Genomic DNA, 25,326 nt, shown 5'->3' with positions numbered 1-25,326 from the left:
TGGGAATGAGAGAGTGCGGAGCTTTGTAGGCCAGGAGGAGGATTTTTCTCTTCTTTCAAGTGACAATAGAAGGCAAGTTTCCTGCACTGAGCTGCTGTAAGTATGGTGGTGATACACACTAAAATGTATTCCTAGGAGAGGATAAGCTTTGAGGTAATGTTTGAGAGTGTACTCATTTTTTAATGCTGTGTAACAGACATAATTTAAAACCACACCTATTTATTACCTCACAGTTTCCTTGGGTCAGAAGTCTGAGCATAGCCTAATTGGATTGTCTGCTCAGTGTCTCACTAGACTAACTCCTAGGTGTTGGCTTGGCTGCATTTTTATCTGGAGGCTCTCTTGGAATACACTTATTTTCAGGCACATTCAGATTGTTAGCAGAATTTGTTTCCTTCTGACTATATGGCTGGGGGCCCTGGCGTTTTGTAGTCTGCCCATTGGAGAGCCACCTTCAGTTTCTAAAGAGGCCATGTATATAGCTCCTTGCTTGTTCCTTCCTGCACACAGCAGCTTACTTCATCAAGCCAACAAGGAGAATCTCTTGCCTATGGCCCACTCCCCCTTTTAAGAGGGCTTTCATCTAATTAAGAGGGCCCATTCAGGATAATTTCCCTTTTGATTAACTCAAAATCATCTGATGTGGGTTCTTTGTTACATTTTCAAAACGCTTTCAGCTTTGCCATATTCTGTTGGCTAGAAACAAATCACAGGTCTGTCCACACTCAAAGGGAGAGAATATATAAGACGTGAACACCAGGGGCAGGACTTATGGGGGCTATCCTAGGGTCTTTCTGCCACAGTGAATTCATATTCGATATATCAAATGTAAGGTATCTTTCAGGGGTGAAGATGGAAACTTCTTTCTTATACAACCAAAACTCAGAAAAAGGTTTGAGCTTGAAATAGAAATTAAAGGCCATCTGTGAATTTTAAAAATATATATGTATATTTCCTAGGAAGAAAATAAGGACTGAAAAGATGAGAGACCTTCGAGTTGAGCCTTACAATAATCAAGACTGAATGAAACTGAAAATGAGGTCAAGAAGGAAGACCTTAAGAAGAGAGAGGGAAGCCAAGACAGTGCTTTAGCACAGGAGCTAAAGGGGAGAGTGGGTTAAGGAGGGGAGGAGGTCTGTGGTATTAATGTTGCAGAGAGGTCAGTAACATTAGCACTGAAAATTCCTATTTCGTATCGACGTGTGGAGGTCATTGACGACAGTATCAAGTTATCTTAGTGGAACGATGGAGCCAGTTTGAAATGGAATGTGCTTGGAAGAGAACAGGAGGTGAGAATATAGACCGCAGTGCTGTCAACTCTGGCAGAAGCTTAGCAGTCAAATAAAGAAGAGAGATCAGATGATAGGTGGACAGGGATATGGGGTTAAGGATTTCTTTTTTTCTTCTTGGTCTTAATGAGAATGTTGAGTGTGTCTAAAAGGATCCTGTTAAGAAGAGTTTGTACAGCTGACCATTAAGAACAAGTGTTTGAAATACTCAGGTCTGCTTGCACAAATTTTTTTTCAATAAATTCAGTACAGAACTATCAATGTATTTTCTCTTCTTTAGGATTTTCCTAATAACTTTTTCTGTTCCCTAGCTTACTTTATTGTAAGAATACAGTATATAATACATATAACATATAAAATACATGTTAACTAACTGTTTATGTTATGGGTAAGGCTTCTGGTCTGTAGTAGGCTATTAGAAGTTCAGTTTTGGGGGAGTCAAAAGTTGTACTAGATTTTCAATGGCATAGGGGAATCAGTGCCCTAACCCTCAAATTGTTCAAGAGTCAACTGTATATACAAGAGAGAAAAGGGATAATTGAAATAATGTAGTTCTGGAGATGTCAGATGAACTGGGATTTTAAGCACAGTTAGGAGGACTGCTATTAGGAGGGCCAGGTCCTCTATTGTATCTATGAAGTAGGACAAGGAAGAGTATAGATATAGAATTGTTGGATATTTTGTAGTTGAGCCACCTAAAAGTTCTTATCTAATGGTTTCTTTCTTTCTTATGTCTTTCTAAATTTATTCTGTGAACAAAGAAACAAGGTTATTTCTTGGCAGGAGTGGAGTTGAGAAACTTGAGAAGAGTCAATAATATTTGAAAATGTGATTGCAAAGCCCAAGAAAGAGAACAAATATACCAATAGCCATTTTGGGGATTCTTTTTAAAGCTGATGCTGCTGGGACTATTATGGGACCATTTTGTCTAGCAGTAAGGTTTCCCCCATGGTGCTCACCTTGATATATTTATAAATATAGAAAATTCTTTAGATTTTTGAGAATAATTTATCAAAATGTAAAAAAGAATGTTAGTCTCTCATTATTATTGGGATCTGGTCAAGTGTACCTTGTGCTTCTACAACATTGGTATCAGATAGCTAGATGCATTTCAGCTTGTTGAGTAACAGCTGCCTTCACAATAAATTCTGAATCTCTTACTTTGATCTATAAAGCCTTGGACAACTTGTTTTGGGCCAATGTCTCCATCTTCATTCTCGTCCCTATATCCGGGTTGGCTTCGCTCCAGCATCGTGCCTTTCTATACAAATCAAGCTTCTTGCCTCGGGAACTTTGGATAGGTTATTCCCTTTTTTTTTTTGTTTTGTTTTTCAAGGAACATTTAATAACAAGGTAGATAACATATACTTATCTCACATGGTACTTTTATATCACTGAAGCTAAAGCAAAACATCCTTTTCATTGGGTAAAAACGGCCTGCTTAATGTGTGTACATTGCAGTGCAATTTAAAAAAATACTGTAATTTCAGAACTTCAGAATTTGTCAGTGTTCTCTTTTTTTCATATGGGAAAAGAAAATGCTTTTGAAAATTATTTGAGGCTTGGACAAAAATCCCATCGCTATATTCTTAGGATCACTCTGTGGAGTCTTCATGATTTGGATGACATGAGGGAAGCTTCAAATTCAACCTTTTAAAGAAGACATTCCAGCTCGCATGATCTCATCAACCAGGAGTATGTTGGTGGCGATCACAGTGCAGGAGTGAAGAAGCTATTTCTTTACACAGTAGTTATCCCATATGCCCACTTCGGCTGCTACCATTGGCTCACCTGTGTTTAAGTCCACACCCACAAGCTGACCTGATTCTGAATGTTCTGCTTGAACTTTAGTGTTTCCTGAAGGTCAAAACCAGAGTTCTGAGCAAGTACCTTTGGAATAATGAGTAATGCATCAGCAAACGCTTGAACTCCCAGTTGGGCCCTGCCCTTTACACTGGGCTTGTACTTAGTCAAGGCTTCTGCCATTGCCACTTCCACTGCACCTGCACCCGGAACTACACAGCCATCAGCAATAGCATTTTTAACAGCCCTCAAGCCATCTCTGATTGCATCTTTGATTTGAGTGAGTGTGTGCTTATTTGGTCCTTTGATCAATAATGTGACAGAGCGAGGGTTGTTACATTTCTCAATAAAAGTGAATTTCTCTTCTCCCAATGTATATTCATAGACAAGTCCTGCATATCCCAAACAATCAGGATTTAGGTCATCAAAGGAATTTAGAGCTACTCCACCGCAAGCAAGAGTCAGCCTTTCCATAGTTCTCCTTTTAGCTCTATGCAGAGCTACTATACCTTCTTTTGCAAGAGCATCTAAGGAAGAGGGGTCAATTCCCTTTTGGTTAATAACAATGAATCCTTTATCTGAATCACCAGAGACTTTCTTTTTCAGTTCTATTATTTTTTTAACTCTATCTTCAATGAATTTTCTTTCAGCTTTTACAAGTTTCTCTCTCTCTTCTGCACTCTTGTAAAAAAACCCAGAATTCATTTCTGTTTTCTCATATTCTAATGACACATTGCATGTCAGGATGTATGCATCTTCTACTCTTTTTTTCATATCCTGATGCCATGCCCCATGGCCCAAAACAAGACCTCTGATTAAGCTTGTATCAGTTTCAGATTTATGTTTCATCTCCATGATCTCAACCATGAGGAGGTCGATAGGTTCATCTTGTTTTTTAATGGCCAAAATGGAGTCCACTATAGCCTCTGTTAAGACATCAGCAAGTTCAGCATGCACTTTAGTATGTAGAGATGTTCTGGCCACATCTATAAGTGTTTCCCTGTCCACTTCTTTGCTTACTTTGACTTGTTCCAAAAACTGAAGTGCCTTTTCCTTTGCAGCTTCAAATCCTTCTGTTGTTATTCTGGGATGAAGACCTTCAGAAATGTAGAGATCCACCTGTTTCAGTAGCTCTCCAATGATTAAAACATTGGAAGTGGTACCATCACCAGTTGTGTCATCTTGGGCTGTTGCTACTTTGGCTGTTAAGGAGGCTGTTGGGTGTTGAATTTGCATTTCATGAAGCAGCACATTGCCATCTTTAGTAAGCTTGATGTCTCCAGCACCAGAAACAAGCATCTTCATGGTGCCCTTAGACCCCAAGTTGGTCCTCAGCCCGTCCTGCTGGCCCTGGGCCATGCTGATGTTCACCGCCAGCGCCACCTGGGCTCGGGCCACCTCAGCACTGGGTTTCAGGGTCTTCACGGCTGCCATAGCTAACCAGCACAGGAAGAGGAGGAGAGCCGGCTTGCGGAGGGCCCAGAGCCCGCTCAGCGTGGCCAGGAGGCGTTCGCTGCCCCGGTCTTCTGGACTAGGTTATTCCCTTTTCTGACATACTCTTCACTCAGACCTTCACTCTTGCCCTGGCTCTTCATAAGGTTGTATCCTTCTTAATCTTGAGATATCACTGTAAGCCTCCCTCTCAGAAACCCCTTCTGTGACTGCATTATTTAAGGTAACCATGTCCACACCATGCTTTCAGCTGTTCTCTATCACATTACTTTGCCTGTTTCAGAATACTAACCAAAAGTTGTTCTTATTTATTGGGTTTTGTGTGAACATTAGTTTTTTTTTTCCCCACCAAAATTTAATCCCCCAAAGGGCGGCTATCTTCTTGTTTACTTCTTATTGTTCCTTGTCTTGCTCCTTTCATGAACGGGGGGGTGGTTTCTACATACTTGTGTATAGTTAGGTTCTTAGGTGTGAGTCTGTGTGGCTTATGTTCTAAAATATGCAGAAAGATGGACATTACTTAGAGTCAAGAATAGTATTCCATTTCCCTAAAAATTGCGGTGTCTGAGACCAACCCCCTCTACCATCTCTCAAAATCCCAACACAGCTAGTTTTTCTTCAGAAAAGCATTGAATCGGATCACTGTTTCTTGGTTTGAATACAAAATAAACTTTATGGCTTGGGCATACAAAAAAACATTACTGTAAGAGAAATATGTCTTAATATACCGAAAATACACTGAATGAACATTCAGGAGTGCAGCAAGATGCTTACACTGTGAAAAGCACATGGGATTTGAAACAGAGGAAATAGCAGATTCATGAGTCCCATCTCATACAGATTTGGGGGAATCAGATCATAAATTAAAGGGTGGCAAAATTCTACAAACTAAGTTTCTTATTCTCTTTTGTACTTTATTTTTGTTTTACTTTTCTGCTTTTAAAACACATATAGTTAAATTTATGTAAAAATGTTCATTCTTCGCTCCCCAGTGTAGTATGTGATTATCAAATTAAATAGATAAAGATAAGTGGCTTTAAGTACCTTTGTGGAAGGATTAAGGTAATTTCTACCACATATACACTTACCTTCCTGAGGAGGACCTTAGACCTCTCTTTCAGTCAGTATGCTGTGAGTCTGAAAATTGGCTCCAGTTGGCAAACTGAGCACAGGATTGTGAGTTGCCATTAGAGAAGCTGACCTTGCCTTCTGCTCACCCTTCTTTCATCTCATTTGATTATAAATATTAAGCAACACCCTGTTACATCTATGCTTATCTCTCTCTGTCCCTTATGGACATTAGCCATCTTCATGGATTCCTGAAGATCAAGTCACCCTGGACTTTATGCTGCTGTCCTTGCTATTTTTATGGGGGTGATGACTTCTACCTTACTTTTGATGCTGAAGTACTGGCAACTGGATGGGGAAACTGAGGCACTCTGAAGGGAAATTAGATCCTTTTTGGAGAGTCAAGGAAACTTCATGTTATTTGAGACTTAAAGGATGAACAGATTGGAAATTTAATCCACAGGACTCCTCTTGAATATGAACAGGTTAGTAGAGAGGTTACTCAGATCTTTACTAAGCTTTACTAAGCTTTCTAGTATGAGGTATTGTCATGTACTCTGGAAACACTCTGTGCTTTTCATGAAAAGTATGTTCATTGTATATTCTTGTTCATTACCATCTACCTTAATTCTTCTCTTAAGCAGTTTGCACTACATTATGAGCCACATAACATATCTATCTATCTATATAGAGATAAATAAACCAGTATTAGTTTACATTTTTAATGAATTCTGTCATATTCTAATACATGAGAAAATAGTTGCCATCATTAAAGTTATTTTTAACAAATTAGTATCTCCTTTGTAGGAATTACAATTTTCAAATCTTTAAATAGGAGAATGTTTATATTTATGTGAAAATGATATGCCAATAGTGTGAATGCTGTGCATTTATACTTTGTTAGTCTTTAAAAGTCAAATGTAAGGGGAATACTTTAGCAGCAGGTCATGTCAGCACCGATATTTGCATTTTTTTATTAGGTAGCTTTCTGAAATTTCAAGTATCAGATTGTCACTATTCAAATGTTTTCTCTATGCAAAAAAAAAGTTCTTATTCTCCTCTTTTATATTGCTAAGATTTTTTTAATTCCAGAGATAAAATTTCAATAGGCAGAATATGTCTGCCAACTCAAACTTATATTAGATTTGAATCTACATTTTAAAATATGTGTGAGTTGTTAAGCAAAAGCCTATCAGATCTCTGTTGCAGTAGAAGAAAGGGGAAAGAAATGGGAAGGAATAAATATATACAGAATCAAGTTTAGTCAAATAATTCATTTCTCAAGCTTAGAACTTTTTTAAAATATGTGCCTGCCAATCTATTGAAAACTTGCATATACTTGGTGCAGAATATTCTTAGAATTAAGCTGTCCTTTCTCGTGGTGCTTTTAAAGGGTAAATATGAACCAGTCCATGTAAAATATATTGAACGTAGCATCACAGAGACATATATGCATATATGATTGTTCCTTATTAAATGTAAGCTTCATTTAAATTCAAATCTGACAATTTACTGTGATTTATGGTCTAGATTTCTGAGCAATTAAATATGTATTGTTATTCATAAAATGCACACATACTAATAAAAAGGAAACTAATTCTTGGAAGAAAGATAAACAGCAATTGCTAACATGGCATTTAAATTCATGAAGTAGAGAAATGGAGAAATGATTATGATTGATGATAAACTGTAAAAGCAAAAATATTATTAAACCCCAGGACTTTAATTCAAAAATTATGCAGGCATAGTAAAGGGGAAAAAGATTTTCAAGGTTACAGTATTCCAGAGTTTTATTAAAGAAAAATGTAGTGGATTATATTACCAAAAATTATTTTTTAGATATTACAATACAGTTGAAATGACTTCATACATATTTATTTTATAGTCGAATTTAAGTAGGTCATTCATAGAAAACAGTTATATATCTGCTGAAAAGCTAGGAAAACTCAAGTGTTGCAATCTGTCAGGTCTATCAAAGAGCTAATGGAAACAGAAATTTCAAACGCGTGTGACCTATTGAGATCCTCTATGAAGAGAAAATCAAGATGGTTCCATTCTTTACATTTCATTTATGCTTAAGACCTCACATCATTCAGAAATCACTCACACCGGTGGTGATGCCTTCTCTCTAGAAAGAATTCACTCCCTCATGTGTGGGAGGGTGTTATCTTCAATGAGGGAGGAAGACAAACTCTTAAGTAACACACTCTAAGGCTCAAAAGTAGGCTTACATCATGAATAGAGGTGAGAAGCCACTCACCACAGGAAACTGATACAGATAGAAGCAGAGGGCAAGGGACGTGGGAGCAGACTTATTCCACCAAAGAATTCTGTCATTTGACAAAAAGAAAAAAAATTTTTGTAAGTAGACTTTTCCAACTGCATTTTCTTGGTGGTGATTTTTAGAAGAGCAACAGTAATAATATTGTTTTAACTCTATGCTTATTTTCAAAATTTAAGCCAGTAATATCAAGTATTAACCATTCCCATAAAAACTTCAATATTTTTGCCTCACATAAAATGCCTAAATACTCCCTAATTTTTTTTTTTTTTAAAGATTTATTTATTTATTTATTTGAGAGAGAGAGAATGAGAGAGCAAGCACATGAGAGGGGGAGGGTCAGAGACTCCCTAATATTTTTAAGTGGATTTTAAAGTGACTTGCTTGGTTGCAAGGGTAGGGATTAATAAATGGGTAAGTTTTAAAAATGTAAGAACTATTTTTACACTGCTAAAAAGATTTCTGTAGCACTAATTGGGATACACTGGTTTGGGCAATGCCCCTTATAATGTTCTCCATTAGCCTTTGCTAGACTTCAGTCTGGATGGTTTGTAGGCAAGTAACTAATCCCACCACAAATTCCATATCAAAAGAAAACTAAGAACCAAAATATCTTGAGTTTCCAACAATTCCTTCTTAAGTACACAGGTGTTTCATTGAATAGTTCCCTTACCACAAATCCTAATATCTGACCCACGAAAGCAAAAATAAAATGAATGTGCCCAGGTGAGGGTGCAGGAAGGGACTCTGTTTTTGTAACATCTTCTGAAGGAAAGCCTGTGTTGGCCTCTCCCACTTCTATAATTAAGATGTTAGAAATATTTAGGTTCTGACAAAACATGGACATACTGCCAAAGTGGAAGGGCACACATTTAATTTGTCTTTTAGGGAGGGTCATTTGATTTGCATTCATCTATCAAAATTGTATAGTTTAAGTCTTTTTACTAGTAGAGATCAGCTAATTGATATATACAATCAGTTCGATTCCTTTATTAAAAACCCCTTGAACAGAGTTTCTCTACATTTTGATAGTCTAGTTTCCTCTGGCAAAGCCTCACTTTTTATGGGCATGGTGGTAAATTTATGTCAGCTTCTGGATAAGTCTATTAGAATTCTGGGCTTTTTTGACTTTTTAGCATTTATTTTCAATTTCTGTGCTGTTTGGATGCTGATAACAGTAGAACAGCATTCCTACTGAAGATATTGATTTAAATTTTTAAACATCCATTGAATGTCTTGTGTTCATTCTGTTACTGTTGAGGTTATAAACAGAGTTATTAAAACATGAGAAATATTAATATTGATTCCTCTTTGTTAAAGGGGTTAATTTTTCACAATTTTTTTTCCAAGAAAAGGAATCTTAAGTAAAGGCTTTTATATTTAGGAGACATTATATGGATAGCTATCCCTCTATTAAGAAAACAGAATTCATAGCTCTCCCTGTCTTCCCCATACCTATATTTCTCACTCATGGCCTGCAGAAAATTGCCTTGCCTTTTAAGGAAGAAGAATGGTATAGGAGAAAGGATACATATTTGAAACCAAAATGAGAACCAAAACAATCTGTGTCGAAGTCATTTAGATAAGACTGTAGACCACCCATGTCAACCTCACTTGGTTGTTTTTTCCAACAAATCTTTTCCAGAGAAAGATAGATGGTAAATTAATGAATAATTTCACTGGTTTAAAAATTACCTACAGATCAATTTGTGTGAGACAACAATTTACTCACCAGAGCCAACAGTGTACTAATTACACTATAATTTACTTATTAAGACTTACAGTCGAGACCCCTATGTCTCTGTTTCCACCAATCCTAAACCGTTATTCTAGGAGCTTTGCCCTCCTGTCATACCATTTCTTGCCTTGTTAGTCTGTCTCTAAGCCATTAGAAGCTAGATCACAAACCTGAGGCATTGCTAAGACTCTCTGGAGGTGGTATTCTCCCTTACTCCAGAGCTTCTTTAGATTTGGTTTATTAATAGGCTGTCTGGTAGTATTTGGGGAGATTCAAACAGACAGACAAACAGACCAATACCAAATCCAAAAAGCAAACCTGTGTTCAAGTTCTAGCTTACTGTTATGGACTGAATGTTTGTATCCTCCCAAAGTCATATGTTGAAACCATAACCCCAAATGTGACTGTATTCGGAGGTAGGGTCTTTACTTATGGAAGTAATTGAGGTTAAATGAAGTTGTAGGGGTAGGGACCTGATCTGAAGTGAGTAGCATTCTTATAAGAATAGATACAAGACAGCTCTCTCTCTCCCTTCCATGGGATGACACGGGGAGAAGGTGACTATCTGCAAGCCAGAAAGAGAGATCTTACCAAAACCCAACCGTGCTGCTACCCTGACTTCAGACTTTCAGCCTCTAGAACTGTGAGAAAATACATTTCTGTTGTTTAAGCCCTTAGTTTGTGGTATATTGTAGTGGCTGTCCAAGCTGACTAAGGCATTTCCTAAGGAGCTAAATAGATAATCATTGGCAGGTTGTTTAATCTCTTGAATCGCAGTTTTTTTTTAATTTATGATTTATAGATAAGTACACTGCTCTGCATATTCTGCAAAAATTTAGTGACATTAAGTGGCAATGTATTTTAAAAAGCTTTTCAGGAAGTAATGTACTTTGTAAATGTTGGTAGTTATGGTTTCACCATTATTTTTAAATTCTGGTTGTGATTGTAGCTATCAGAATGGACTAATCTGGCTTCCCTGATTATTAAAAAAATAATTGTCTCTTTTTACTTTGTTTTGGAAAATTAGCTTTGCTCAAAAGCAAATTAAGAAATAAGAAAACACAATGTTGGGAGGCAATTCTTCATGAATATTTTCATATTCATGGTCAAGGCTTTGTGAGTGCAGAGCACTGACAAAATTGGTTAAAGGATGAACAAACGGTATACATGCATTGGAAGCTAGAGATAGGGCATTGCCTTAAAGCTTTACCACCCCCTGAGCTCTTTTCAAAGCAGTGAAACTAGGGATCTTCTTCTCCCCTCCCCAGAGAAGATGTTTACATTCCAGAGCAAAAGCGGCTCCCTCCAGAGGGGAGGACACGTGAATGTACCAGCATGAGCTCCGACTCATAATTTCGGGGTTCTTTCCTGTGGTGTAACGGCATTGTAGGTACAGTGTAACACGAGGCTCTTCCCACAGGGCACCCTGGGGATTGCGTCCGGGGAGCTGCCACCAAGAGGCCCTGTGAGTCTGTATTAAACAGTGTTCTCTGATCCAGGGATTCTTATCAGAATACACACACACAAGCGCACATCCCTAAATACAAATACACACACAGCTGCTGCTTTGCATCATGACTAAGATCTGTACAAATTTAGTTTTACTAGTTTTATAAAATAACAGCCGTCCCCCAACAACATGGTTCAAGTTCCAGTTAGTATGGCATAGCAACTCCAAGTGCTTTTACGAAGTCCTTGCCTGCTAGCTCTTCATTTAACACATCACTGTGTAAATTAGATGCCCATCATCATGAGTGACCAGTCACTTCCCTTCTTCCAAAGTTGGCCAGGGATCTGTCACTGTGTATCTGCTACTCAGTTCACAGACGAACAGCATGGCATGCACTTGTGCTGCCTTCGAGGCATTCGTGATAGACTCATGTGATGTTTTACAAAAATGGATAATCAGAAAAAGGAATTGGCCTATTCAAGTTCAGCAAGGAAATTAAAGGTGATGATGTTAGAAGTGGAATTCTAACCAAAAAGGGATGATACTGTTGCATTTGAGACACTAGACATACGGCCAGAAGAGCAAGACAAGGAAGATGTCCCAGAGGAAGTGACACTGGTGAAGAAAAAACAAAACAAAACAAAAAAATCTTTACACTATAGGAACTCTCAGAAATATTTCATGACATTAAAAATACAAAGGATAAAATGTGAGAATGTGATCCAAACTTAAAAAGGAGTATGACAATTTGTCAAGGCATAGAAAAGATGCTCATTACAAACTCTAAGTTATAGGACTATTCACAGTCCCACACTAGCATGCAAAGCGAGGACTGCCTATATATAAATGTAACAGATGAAATCATATAAACAAGATGCATGAAATATAAGACTGCTTCTACACTGACAGTCACAACTTAGAACCCTCCTGTCATGTAATGTTCCAAGGGAGAACTGAGATTTGTTTCACTATCAGAATTTAGAATTCCGTATTTTTTTTCTGCAGTATTCCTTATAAGAGCTAAACTTTCACTGTTGTGCCCTTTCAAAAAATTTCATAATTCCCCAGTTGACTTTCCAAGCGACTAACCCTGGGCTGTATGTTTGGGTCTTTTTCAGACTTAGAACCCAAATATCTCATTTATATCTGGCTAAGGTTTTCAAATCTCTCATTTCTATAGGACTGTAAAATTTCCCTTGTAGAATTTCAACAATAAGATTTACAGTGCCCACTTACCTTTAATATTTGCTAAATAAAACATGCATATTTTAAGGGGTGTTTTTCATTCAGGTATTGAACTTGCCCATTATTTTAAATGCTCTCTGGATTTTGAGGATTCTGTATATTTGATAGCCTGTGTTTGCTATTTTAAGATAACTATGCTGCCGAAAAACAGTTCTGAAGCAAAATGAGTTATCAGAGAGCTAAATGGTATACCCCGAGTTATTCTGTATCTGATTAGGCCACGACGATGTTGCACTCTGTTCAGTTTTAAGAAGTCTCTTACAATTTCTGCTTCCACTGTAAACTTTCCAGCTGTCATGATTCTTCTAAAAGTGGCAGAGGGAGCCACTGGAACAATAGAGAAAAGAGGAAATAAAGCATGTCATGGTCATGGGAAGCCATTGCCTTATGGCTTAGCCAAGGACTTTAGTCACAATCTCCTACTGACTTGACTTGTGACCCTGCAGAAGTCTCCTGATCTGTCTGGGAATAGTTTCCTCTTATGTAAAAAGGAACGTATTCACCTGAATGGCCTCAAATGCATGTACAGCCTTATAAGCACCATAAGCCTATGAGGTTATAGCAAACACATGAGAAGTCTTCTAAAGTCTAAAAGAAAAAATAAATTCAAAATGCTGACATGATAGAAAAACTTGCTTGTGTTATTTTCCAAAAAGCGCAATGTAGTACTTATCTTGCTTAACATGTTGACAGTTCTTCAAATACTTGGACGAACAAGACTGCATACCTTCTAAGGCTCTACAAACTAAATGGTACAGAGGTTATCTAGGGTCAATTCACTGTCAAGGTAACTTCTTTGCTTGCTTAAACTTCTCTTGTACATGGGACCTGGAATAGAACCAAACACACTTTATCAGCTTGCCTGCCATTTTGAATAGATTTTTCTGTGCTTGTTCACTAGATAAATTAACAAGTAGAGATTGTGACCTTGGTTCTTTTTTTTTTTTTTTCTTTTCTTTTCTTTTCTTTTCTTTTCTTTTTGGATATATTCTCCACCACATCCTACTCAGAGCTATAAATAATTTCATAAACCAAGTCCAATCACATCAGTAGCCCCCTCCCCCCACAAACATATTAATTTTCATTTCTGTGAACTTGACAGTTACTCTCATTGTCTAGAATTACAAACTCTTTCCATTCAAATACCGCCCATCCTTAAAACCTCAGTGCAAGCCCATGTACGGTAAGAAATGCTTTTTACATATACACGTGCACACACACACACACACACACACACACACACACTTCCTTCAGCACTGCGTCAATATTCTTTTACATTCTCTTCAAAATTATTAACATTTTTCCTAGTCTAACATAAAGTGATATCTCGTTTGTTCTAATTTGCATCATTTTTCTCACCCACATTTTTCATCTATAAACTTCCTAATTCATAGTATTTGTTAATCTTAAAATGGATTTCATGACATTTTCCTCATTGGTTTGAAAGAATTATTTTTTATTCTTTTATATTCTTGTCAGTTTTATACATTACAAATATGACTGCGCAGTTACTTATCTTTTAACTTTGTTCAAAGTGTACTCAATTAAACAGAAATCCTTTAATTATACATGTTTAAGTCCATTTTTTCCCTACCTCTATGTAACAAAAACATTACTCTTTATTTTCTGATATTGATAATTTTGCCTGTGATCTTTAAACCATTACCCTGTGTGAAATTTTTATATGTAGGCATAAAGTGACAGTCATTTTTATCTTTGGAAATCAGTTTTCTGGGCATTATTTTCCAAAAAGTTCAGCTTTTCCAGTGACTTTGTTGTTGTTGTTGTTAAATTTTTATTATAAAATTTCTAAAAACAAACAATAGTGCAGTGGATCTTTTGTACCCATTACTTAGCTTCAACAATTATCAATATGTGAACAATCATTTATAGCTTCCGCCCTCAATTACTCAGCTCTCACAGTTCCCTCATATCTTAGGGTAAATCCTAGACCTTATGTCATTTTATCCATAGTAAGTCAGGATTTATAAATACATATTTTTAGGAGGTAAGTTTTAAAATCTCATTAAACTACTATGATTATATCTAATATTATCTCATATTGAGTCATTGTTCATGTTTTTTCAAATGTCTCACACATTTTTGTAATTTACATTTAGTTTGTTTAAGCCACGTTAAACAAAAGCCCTACATTTTACATTTTATTGATAAACTATTTAAGTCCTTTAATATCTATAACATATTTTCTGAAGAAATGAAGTCATTGACTCCATAGACTTTCCTTACCCTGGATTTTGTTTCATGCACCACTATTTAATATGTCCATCTATTCCTTATGTTTTCTACAAACTGGCAGTTAAATTTAAAAGCTTTGTTCTTTTAAGCATAGGTTCTTTAAGCATACGTTCACTTTTGGCCAGAATATTGTCTAGGCTGTGGTGTATATCTCCTGTTGTGTATCACCAGCAGGCAAAATATGTCTCTTTTTATAACGTTAAGATCAATCACTGTGGCGAACCTGTTCCATGCATTATGAAATTCCTCATTTTTAACATTTTTTTCTAAGGGAACAGTGAAAAATATACTCCAAGTGTGGCTTCCTCACACCTTACTCAGGATACACATTTTGGTAGAGAGAGAGAGAAGGGAATGAAGAAGGGACAAGCCAATGAGGGAGAAGAAATTTAAAAATAGATTAACAATATGACCAATAGATATGATCAGGCTAACAAGAAAAAGTGACAAAAATGATTATTAAGTATGCAAAACTAACTAGGTTGCCTATCATATTGATATACATTTGAATAAGATTGATAATTTTCAGTATCAATGATTATGCATGAATCAGACACTGTTGGTGAAAGAGTAAAAATGCAAGTATTTTTATGTGTTCTTATATTGACATATCTATAATAAAAACCATCATGGTAATTAAAATAATAAAAATGACTATATTAATACAATAAGAACTGACAATACTTATTTTGTTGCTAATTCATCAGAACTGTGCCAAGAATGTTCCCTTCATTTAATTACTTAATTCCCTGGTACATTTATTATTGCCCTACCTGAAAAAGAAATTGGAGCAAATATGTATAATAGAATCTCCTTTGTTAAACCAAAACCAACACAACTGTGGGCTTCTAAACGCTTAGTTAAATGACTAGAAGGATTTATTCTAAACTGCTAACACTGAGGCACTGTGGTGATAGGTGTGAGAGTAGGTGAGTTAAAAGGGTGCTTACTTAATTGTTTACTTTGCAAACTTCTATATCACTTTGATTTTTGAGTATATGTTACTTTTAAGATATAGGAGTCATAATAAGAAAAATATGATTTTCACAATAGAAGGAAAAGTTTCTATAATTTAAGCCATTACTTCTAAAGTAAAGGGGCTCTTTATTTACCTCCTTTCATTTTAAGAGCTGGCTAATATCAAGGATTCATAGAAATCTGACAAAAGATTAGTAATTATTTGAAAGCTGAGAAGAGTGGTTGAGTAGAAGGTAGTTGACTTTGATTTTGTAGGGCATCGTGGACATTCATATTGTATGGGGGTTTGGGGGGATGATATGAGGATATCATCTACTTTGGGTTTTGAGTAGTATACTTACAAGAAAGATATTAGTAACATAGTGTTAACAAAATAAAAGGATTTAATTCACCTATTATTGAGTACTTACTATATACAAAGCAATTTTTAAAGAATTTTATATCTGTACCTCTCAAACTATTTTAGGTAAAGGGCTTCTTTTTTGTCTTTATTCCCATTTATATGGAATACATCCTAGGCCAATACTTTCATAAAATGCAGAAAATGAATTACTAGAAAGTGAAAAAAAAAGACCATATAGAAGTCTCTTTTCAATTATTATCAGAATCAATAGTCAGAAAATTCCCTGTAAAATGTCCAGTGCTTACTCCAGACTTCTGTACTTACCCGATAAGAAACTGGTAACAGTTTGCAGAGCAGCATTGTGGTAATGAAGATTTCTTTTCTTAATCCATTGAGTCCTCACATTGTATCAGTCAGGTAGCCTATAATTATGTCTGCATCACAGTGGAGGAAACTAAAATACAGTGAGGTGAAGTAGCGTGCAAATCACACAACTCTCAAGTGGCAGAATAGGGATTCACATCGAAATAGCCTGGTTTAAGAGTCTGTACTTGAACCATTAGAATATATGGCTTCTGCCAGAAGAAGAACCCAAAGATAGCTCATATCATTAAATTTTGCTTAGGAAAAATTATAGTAATATGTGTTGACCAAATAATTTTCAAAATCATGCTGTAGAATAGGAAGAAAGTTCAACAGCACTTACTAAAACATTCCCTACTTCTTCATTTGATCCTATTTGCATAGCTTATTCCTCATACTGATGATTTAAAACACCACAAAGAAAATTGGCCTCTGGCCAATATGCTCAGACTATTCCCATAAACATGAAGGGTTTAATTCAAACTGAAAAGTAATTTGAAAAGTAGAATCTCATTTCCTCCTTGCACCTAGAAATAAGCCAAATCACGCATTTTTAACAAACTGACAGAAATGAAGAGCTTTATATTAGTGGCTAAACCCACAAAGCTGGCAAAATTCTCAAAGCAAGAATATAATGGTAATAACAATTTTTAAGATATCAACATAAATAATAATAATCTACTTAATATTTTTGATAACATTCCATGAAATGGAGTATCAATTCTAAAAGCCTATAATAGTACAGACAGTCTTTGCTTCCTTAATTCTTGTTTTGTTTTTCTTTTCCAACTCACATCTAATTTCCTTAAATCTGAGGGGTCATAAGCTTTCCTGCATACATAATAGGGCTTTTATTCATTGAAATACCAGAACACTTAATAAATAGCATGGTAGACTATAATAATTTACGATTTTGTCATTATTGATATCTGATTGGAAACAAATAAATCCTAGATTTCAAATTAGTAAATCATTCATCCATGGATAAAGTGGCTGACAGGGTGCCTGGGTGGCTCAGTCATTAAGCGTCTGCCTGTGGCTCAAGTCATGATCCCAGGGTCCTGGGATTGAGCCCCACGTCGGGCTCCTGGCTTGGCGGGAAGCCTGCTTCTCCCTCTCCCCCTACTTGTGTTCCTGCTCTTGCTATCTCTCTGTCAAATAAATAAATAAAATCTTTAAAAAAAAAAAAAAAATGGCTGACAACTTTGCTTTTCACACAGCTGTTGAGTAGAAAATGAGCACACATGTCTCCAATACTGGAACAGAGTAAAGATTTTCATTACTGGTAGATAAATTGTGTGAAATAGTATATATATGTGACTTTATATCTCACTGCTCAAAATGTATTTGACTCTCCACTAAAAAAGTTTTGTTTTCATTATTCCCTTCAGAAGGATTCAGTAACCAAGTTTCCCTTTTAGTAGACTTACTTAAAGATACATTCTGAACTTAACTTCATAATGTATAATAAATATTAATCATTCATAATCATAGGGTTTATTGATCAAATCGGTTTTTTTCATTCAACAAATTTTTATTGAGAACAAAGTCTTTATCAGGGACTGTTTTTTTCCTGGTTTCTTTCAGAAGTTGGTCAGATGAATACTGTTTTACCCTCGAGCACAGATTCGACTCCATCCCCACACTCTCTGCCAGAATTACCTCCTAGTCAGCAGGGAGCAGGCTTCCAGGGAGACAGGAGCATTTGAAATCTGTGCTGAGAATATAGAGTTGAAGAGGGTTGCAATTATTTTCTAGTGAAACACCAAACATTTATCATTTTTTTGAGATGATTCCCTCTTATTGACACCGGGGGTTGTCCTGTTACAAAGTTGCTATATTTTTAAATCAGTATATTATTTGAGCTTCTCCTCTCTCATTAAAAAATGATGAATACAATCCACTGAAACTGTAACACCATTTCCACTTGCTAAATAGAGAAGCTCTTTTGTGACCACTTTAAAAGAACACACACAGGAATACGGTGCAGTGACTATCAAATTAAACTAATGCACATTCAGATTCTATTGGTGAGAATGCAGGTACAACATTTTATCATGTCCTTCTTTGGCATTATTTGTTGTTTACCTTTAATTCCTATTATGTTTTATATTATGGCATATATAGTTAAAGATCTGAAGGTTGAAGTCAACTCCCTGAGGACAATTTATGTCCTATTTTCCTCAAAGGAAAATAACTCTTCCTATTCCATTTAAAAATATGTGGGACTATATTTAAATCTTTAAATGAAGAATATAATTTATCTCTAGAAATATGAATTCCCAAAACTAATTTAGAAAGTGTAGAATATCTATAGAGCAATAACAATAAAAGAAACCCTTTTGCTGTTTAAATCATCCCAGAATGTACAGAAAGAAGAGAGGCCCCCTATGTTTTTTCCAATTAAATACATATTTTAACTTTTCATTTTGAAATAATTACAGATTTACAGGAAGTCACATCCTATTTTTGTAGTCATATTTTTATGAAGATGAATTTTGAAGCCTGCTTTTTTACATTATATATGAGAAAATGAGGTAAAAATAAGTCATCTTTTTATCTAAAGATATATCTTTCATATGCATGTGTGTGATGAGAGAGGGAGAGAAAGGGAGAGAGAGATGCACTTTCTTACTTAATATAAAATCCAGAAAGCATGATTTATGTTATACTATTTCTCTCTGAAATGAGAAGAGATTTTAATCTTGGCAGAGCTCGTATTGAGTTGCTGACAATATTCTTTCCTATATTTGATAATACTGAAAATCTCAGAATGGTCTCAGTCGGTATCAGTTGGCAGTGTATACATTTCCTATTCCTTTTACAGCCCTCTTTTTTTAATCAAGTGAAGTAAATAGGATTTAAAGCAAAAGAAAGCACATTTGAAAACCTCAGAAGATAAGCTGACCAAGTCCCCAAAGTTTTGTTTTATTTTTGCATTCCAGCTACCGCTAGTTCTAGAATGCAGAACATTTGATTTGTGTACACTTAGTCATGAAAATCAACTCTTAAATGTATTTTTGCTGACTTCTTGTCAAATTTGGGATCTTGCTTCTTTCTGTATAATAAAACAGCTGCTTGCTGACTAAGAAAAGAAACATATACATTAAAACATCAAACACATCCTTCAATTCTTCTACTCTTGGCTTTTGTTTGAGGTTTGCTGGTCAGCACCATTTATTGTTTTCATTGTATATTTATTGTTTTCACTGTGCCTGCCTCAGCGCCTGCCAGGTTGCCTAAATTGGTTCTACTGGTATTCCTATCAACTTCTATAAAGGATGTATCAGATTCGGTGAATAAGAGATTATTCTTCCTAATTCCAAATTGTAACCGAAAACCCCATCTGCTCCCTTACTTTCGTGTGGCAGCACATGTACCAACATTGCCATTTTATTATTTTCTCCTGATTGGATCAACACGGAACTCTTTAACCAGTATGTGATGTGCTAAGCAGAGCATTTTAAAGTAGGTACTTGCCTCTTCTTGACCCCACCCTCCACCTCCCCTAACTCTCCGCATCTCTGGGCTATCACCTCCTAGACGGGAGTTCCCAGGTTTTATGGGATCTGAATATTTAAGTATCAGTATACCCAATTTCAAATACAAATTTATGTACAAAAGGAAATACAGCTCTTGAGAATGAGATCAGAAATAACAACAATTTACTAATTTAAAAAAGCTGACACAAACATCCTATTGAGAAGACTTTCCAGGGCCCCTTGCCATCTTGGAAAGGGCCCTAGAGTGAGAGCCCTTGAAGCTTTAGTTTTGCATGACTTTCACACTTAGCCTTGGCTCCCAGCAGGCCTCCCAGCTCTCTGGGGGCTGGAACCACTCTGGCTCTTTGATGTTCCTGGAGGTCTCCCGAAACATTCAAGCCTCAGTGTCTTAGCAGTTCTCATTGCCTCTCCTTAGAATGTTCCTCAGGATCTACTTCCCTCTTCCCCTCCTCTTGTTCACTTCTTTGCTCAGCTGTTACCTTCTCCAAGGAGACTTCCCTAAGCACCATATTCAGAATTCCAGCCACTCCTCCCACTAGCATTCCCTAGCTTTTCTCTGTTTTTCTTCATAGCTTTCACCCCATCTTAAATAGATGTTGCACTTAAGTAGAGGCTTGTTGTTTGTTTCTGCTCATTACAAATGTAAAGTTCCATGATAGAAGAATTTTTTTGCCTTTTTCCTTAAAGTGTCTGTCTGTCCCCAGTGCCTAAAAACAGAACCTCACATATAATAGAAGTCCAATGAATATGTGTTGAATAAATGGAAGTGGTGAGGGAGGTTCCATTTTGTTTAACAAAGTGCACTATAATCAAAATATAATTGACAAATATTGTTTGACCACGTGGAGAGGCAGAGAGAGGAGAAAAGCCATAAACAGATGATAAAAAATTTAGAATCAGTAACCTATGAGTAAAAAATAAAGAGACTATCTGGAAGGACTGTTTGACTCAAACTTCTTCTTGGTATTCTGGGATTCTCAAAGAATCAGCACATGAAATCTTATTTAATTTGCTGCTTTGGTCTTATGTAAAGATAGTCCATAGAGATGAAAATAGTTCTCACCGTATGGGGAGCACTTACCTGGAGCTTAGACATGAGGACAAATAGATGCTTCAAAGTAAAATAGGTTTCAACAGCAATTTAAGGAATTTAACTTTGTGTTAATGATTGCTGGACGTGAAATATGATTTGTAGAAGAGTAAGACGTGCCCTTTTTATAGTATTGCTAAGAAAACATCTATGTGCCCTTTATTGTTAAAAGGTGTAGTGAGACCTGACTTATGAAGGCATAAGCCTTTTTACAGTTCTGTTTTCCCTATTCCAATATTGTGGGAGATGTTCAAGAAGAAACCACTAAACACAATTCACAAAAGTGTTTGTTTATAAATACCCCCTCCATGTCTATTAAAGATATATATATTAAATATGCATTGCACTGTTTCCTTTTTAAAACTAAAGAACAGGGTGACTGGGTAGCTCAGTCAGTTAAGCATCTGCCTTCGGCTCAGGTCATGATCCCAGGGTCCTGGGATCGAGTCCTGCCTGGGGTTCCCTGCTCAGCGGGGAGTCTGCTTCTCCCTCTGCCTCTGATCCTCCTCCCCACTTGTCCTCTCTCTCTCTCTCCCTGTCTCAAATAGATAAATAAAATCTTAAAAAAAAAACAAAAACAAAAACTAAGGAACAAAGAGATAATAGTAACATATAATTAATTTTAATCTTTTTCTGGCTTAGTATATTAGTTGTTTATTGATGTGCCAACAATTTACTACAGACTTGGGGGCTTGAAACAATTCAAATTCACTGTCTTACAGTTGTGTGGTTGAGTTGCCTGACACGGGAGTCACTGGGATAAAATCACGGTGTCGGCAAGCCTCTGTTCAATTGAGGAGACTCTAGGGGAAAAATCTCTTTCCTCGTCCTTTCTACCTGCCTTCTTGAAGGCCTCTCACATTCCCGGGCCTGTGGCCCCTTCCTCCAGCTGCTGAACAAGCAATGTAGCATCACACTGGGTTTCCTTCCATCATTACAACTCTTTCTGACCATAGATGGGAAAGATTCTCCACTTCTAAGATTTTATATGATGAGATAGGACCCACCTGGCTAATTTAGGATAATCTCTTTATCAAAGTTCTTAAACTTAATTATATATGCAAAGTCCCCTTTGCTGTTTAAGGTAGCATATTCACAGGGTCTGGCCTTAATTTAAACTATTTTTAAGAAAGTTCATTTGAGGTCAATATCAGTACTCAACATACCTCAAAAGAGCAAAAAATCAAATGCTATTAAAATCTAGACACTTCCATTAAAACACATACACACGCACACAACGACATACTTTTTCCCAAAGAAGTTATAATTAACCCATTGACATTTCTTACCCTAACCTGAGTAATTTGAGTACATAAAAACCTTAGGATTAATTCTCACATGATATATAGAAATATTTTCAACGCTTAAATTAGCCTTTCTTTTTTGACCACATAAACTAATCCTTTAATCTGTCACTTTTGAATCAATTTATAAACAACTGAGGTAGAAATAGACCAACTCTAGGAATGAAAGGAAATAGCAGAATAAGAAAAATATGTAAATTCCCATGGGAAAACAATCAGAGAAATAATGACTTAGATGATTGTGCTATTCTATTATTTCATTTAAGTATTACAACTATAATATTTAATTTATAATTAACCTGCCTTATAAAATTGCAGCACTACTACTTTAATGCGAATTTAGTCTGGCTGCATAGCGTCCTCATTTAATATTTACTGGGAATGGCACAAATGGTTGATCTTCTCTAATAGTATTTTTTAAAATATTCTCTTTTTAAAAAATCTGTACATAAAAGATTTTTAAAATCCTATATATCTATAAAAATGGTGAAATCTTACACATTCATTGTTCTAAACTTGTGTTCATATAGCGGCCACTGGGGAGGTTTTGCCAGGCCCCTACCTTTGATTAAATCAGAATTTTTGAGGTTGGAGCCAAACCATTGGTTTTTAAATACATTTCCATGTGGCCATAGTGAACCGACGGACATACAATTAGCAACAATTTAAGATTTCTGTTTTCACTTCAAAGTAATTCTGGTTACTTAATGATATATTCTTCAAGCTTTTTAACTTGGTTCTGATTCATAAAGGTAATGGGGGGCTATTTTGCAATGTGTTAAAAATTCTAAAGTTTAATATTTAAGTTACTGCTACTACACAAATAATTTCACCTTTTAAGGAGTTCCTCATAGGGCGCCTGGGTGGCTCAGTCGTTAAGCGTCTGCCTTTGGCTCAGGTCATGATCTCAGGGTCCTGGGATTGAGCCCCACATCAGGCTCTCTGCTCCGTGGGAAGCCTGCTTCTCCCTCTCCCACTCCCCCCGCTTGTGTTCCCTCTCTCTCTGTGTCTCTCTCTGTCAAATAAATAAAATCTTAAAAAAAATAAAATAAAATAAAAATAAAGAGTTCCTCGTAGTAGCCACTTAATAAAGTATTAAAAAGAATGTATAGATAGCATATTAAATAGAACTAATTTACATGGAAATCCTACACCATTTTAGTTATCAAGGTATTTTTCTCACAGGTGTTCTGCCTCTGGCAGTATTAAATGCATTGTAGCCTAACAGGACTAAACTGATTACATGAATTCAACCCCGTAATATTGTACAGGGAAATTCATTTCTCTTTTTTAATATTTTATTTATTTATTTGACAGAGACATAGCGAGAGAGGGAACACTAGCAGGGGGAGTGGGTGAGGGAGAAGCAGGCTTCCCGCCGAGCAGGGAGCCTGATGTGGGGCTCGATCCCAGGACCCTGGGATCATGACCTGAGCCGAAGGCAGCCGCTTAACTGACTGAGCCACCCAGGCGCCCCAATTCATTTCTCTTTTAATGAAAAGCAGACACTCTTATTTCTCGTCTTAAAATTTTACAGTGTCACCCTGTTAATTATAAAATAAAGATGAGGCTTCTTATCACGGAGGAGCTCTTACTTCTCCTAACTTCTGTGCCACTCCAATATTGATTCTGTGCAGAAATAAGTCATCCTAAGTATGCAATTATCTTTTATTCCTCTGCCAGAGATGGGCTGTCATCTTTGAATCCTCCTGGCAGAATGAACTTTCACCATTCCTTATGCCTACTTACATTCAGTTGAGATAAAATAATGAACTAATTGGTCAGATCAGACTGCCAATAATCAAGGATCTTACACAGAATCAAACTTTACTAAGTAATCCAGATGATGCAATTGACTTCAAGATGAAAGTAAGAAGGCTTGGACTGCACTTAGAGCTCTCCAGGTCCTCCCTTGCCATATTATCTTACAATGTGCCTTCACCAAGATCTCACCTATCTGTAATGTAAGTGGTCTCACACTAAGAAACCATTGTGGTCAGTAAATATCTTCATTTTAATGCACAGTGATACAGTTGTTACTAATATTTTCCAGTAGACCATGTTCCATAAATCCGTAACGATCAGATTTATTATATTAAGTAATGAAGACTGACGAGGTACCTTCTTTTCCTCTAAGTCCTCCTCTTGCTTTCAAACCACATGCAGGAACCCTCCCCCTAGCCCTACCACTTAATCACCATAAAAATGATGAGCTGGTCTCCTTTTACTATCCTCTCAAGCCATTTTCAGACCTGCTTGGGAACCACGCTCTTCTTCCAGAAAGCTTCATTATGTGAGTAAGAAAACTTTCCATACCCTCTTGGTGTGTGTGTATGCTCTCATCAGTGTGTGTCAACATCCAAACCAGAGTTTGGGCGGGAGTCCATCCTGCTTTTATGGGTGGCTCCAACCATCTTCCTACCTGGACTCTCCTCTTCTGTTGCCCCCTTCAAACCATTATTTATTCTCCATTTGGAGGAAAAAGTAGCCTTCTTAAAGAGTTAATATCCTTAAAGACTTAATATTACTTAAATTGGATATCCCCCTTCCCCATCTTAAAATGAAATGCCCAGCCACACTCTAAAAGCCCTATGTGACCTGAACCTTGACCATTTTTCTAGAGTCACTTGGCACTCTATTCTCACAAGGGACACCAAGCTCCAGATACCACTATTTTCTTTGACTTTCTTGAATATTCCATTTTCTTTTTCTTTACCTCAAGACCTTTGAGTGTGCTCTTATCTCTTCCTGGAATGCTTTTCTTCCTCCTTGTTCTCTTCACCGTTAAATGGTAAATCGCTCTTCTTTAAATTTTAGCTTAAATGGTGTTTCTTTAGATAGGTGTTTACTATCTACTCTGCTTGCCTAGAGAAGGAACACTTGTCCAATTTCTATCCCAGTCTATAATTTGATTCCTTCAAAGCTTCACAGCAGCAGACTGTCTTTTTTGTTTACTTTTTATAACTTTTTTAGGACCCAATAGAATTTCTACTATATAATAAATATTATTAAATGAATGAATATTGATGACTGATTAACCAGCTGATTCAGAAAGTAAGCCCTTAAACTAAGGAAAGACATAATAAAGGTGACTTAAACAATTATCAAGATGAAACTCACCCAGGGACGCCTGGGTGGCTCAGTAGGTTAAGCATCTGCCTTC

General features: G+C 36.4%; 1 long non-coding RNA gene and 1 pseudogene across 1 annotated transcript in view; one reads left to right on the top strand and one right to left on the bottom strand.

Annotated features, from left to right (window-relative positions):
* LOC118529453 (uncharacterized) overlaps positions 1 to 25,326 on the top strand; it is a 306,217-nt gene that overhangs the window by 64,187 nt on the left and 216,704 nt on the right. The window lies entirely within an intron of this gene.
* On the bottom strand, positions 2,935 to 4,614 carry LOC118529448 (T-complex protein 1 subunit zeta pseudogene; annotated as a pseudogene).

Source organism: Halichoerus grypus, chromosome 1 (assembly GCF_964656455.1).
Source record: "Halichoerus grypus chromosome 1, mHalGry1.hap1.1, whole genome shotgun sequence".
Taxonomy (NCBI): Eukaryota; Metazoa; Chordata; class Mammalia; order Carnivora; family Phocidae; genus Halichoerus; species Halichoerus grypus.
Note: the sequence above shows the minus strand (reverse complement) of the source record. Positions and strands in the feature narration are given on the sequence as shown.